Source organism: Eschrichtius robustus, chromosome 13 (assembly GCF_028021215.1).
Source record: "Eschrichtius robustus isolate mEscRob2 chromosome 13, mEscRob2.pri, whole genome shotgun sequence".
Lineage (NCBI taxonomy): Eukaryota > Metazoa > Chordata > Mammalia > Artiodactyla > Eschrichtiidae > Eschrichtius > Eschrichtius robustus.
Window position 1 is genome coordinate 9,985,494 of NC_090836.1, and position 1,532 is coordinate 9,987,025.

Sequence of the window (1,532 nt, forward strand, 5' to 3'; positions counted from 1 at the left end):
CTCGAGGTTTCTAGGCCTTTGTTATTTTTTGCGGTAATGATTAGTGGTTGGTAAAATAAATATGCGGAAAGATAACTGTCAAAAGAGTATGTTTATGGTTAAAATAAACAGTAAGTAAGAGTATAAGATTTCTGTGAGGATCATATAAGTTAATTTATATCAAGCGCTTAGAAGAGTGCTTGGTATTTAGTGCTGTATTCACTTATGTCCACTATTATGTGCTGCCCGCCCTCAGCTAAGCTGAAAACTTGCTCTGCTTTCAAAGCAGCCACTGATAGTTTTTCTGAAATTGATACTGTTCAGAGTGAGGCTTTTTAGTAAGTGAAGTATGTTCCATAGTAGGTGTTTAAGACACAAAACAATTTTTAAAAATACTATCAAATTAGAGTCTTACAAATTTCTGGCTCCCGAGCACCCAGCACGTAGCCTGATGTAAAGTAGGGGTTTAATAGACCTTTGATGAACAAATAAATGAATGAGTTTATCAGACATATTTTCAGCTTCAAGGGAAAACTGGAGCTATCTATTATCACATGCTTCACTACTCTACTCTGGATTAAAATGAGTTATTCTCTTTTACCTTCTTCCCCCTACGTTGAAACTCACAAATTTTAGGGCTAAAGGAGTTTCCTCTTACAGATGGAGACACTAGAGACCACCTCCTCTCCATTCCAAACTATTTGCAGTTCCCCAAATGTATTATGTAACCTTGTACTTCTGAGCCTCATAACATTTTCTCCACTTGGACTATTCTTATCTGTCGGTCCTCTTTCCCCCGTTTCCCCTGATCCAACTAATTCTAGCCCATTTTTGCAAATCCATTCCTTCATTTTCTCCAGGAAGCATTTGCTAACCCTCCCTGGGCCACCATGAGACTATATTTGGATGCCTTTCCTCATAAGGATGTTCCATATCACCCTGTATAGAGACATTATACCTAATACATTGTATCATAAAAATGAGTCTTTTGCACTGGATTATAAATTATTTTGTAAACAACTATTATGTCTAATTTAACTTTGTATACCTAATGCCTGGCATATTTTTAGTGCACATTTGCAGAGTCACACCCTAGCCTCACTGCTATAACCTGTAAATCAGTAAGGCTGGAGCATGGCCCAAGATATGTGTAGTTTTAACAAGCTCTCCAAGTGTTCCAATATCATCTGCAGCTTCTAGACAAGATGAAGTACTAGTAACTGAATTTAATCTCCTGCTAAAAACAACTGAAAAACAGATGAAATATATATACAAAAAAACCAGTTATCAACACATTGTGCATCAGGTAATGAAGGACTGGTCCCTGAGATGAGAAAAAAAGTGAGCCCAATGATTGCTGTAGATTACTGCAGGTAGAGTTTCCAGGCCACGCTGCAAGGAAGGGAGCCCACACAGGGCTCAGTACTCTCCCTGAAGAGAGGAGATACAGCCTGGGAGTCCAGGAAGGCCAAGGCAGCTGAAGTTTGTAGGGCAAATGGAGAGAAGAAAATGGCACATCAAGCTCCAGAGATCTGCAGACAGTTCCCCTCAAG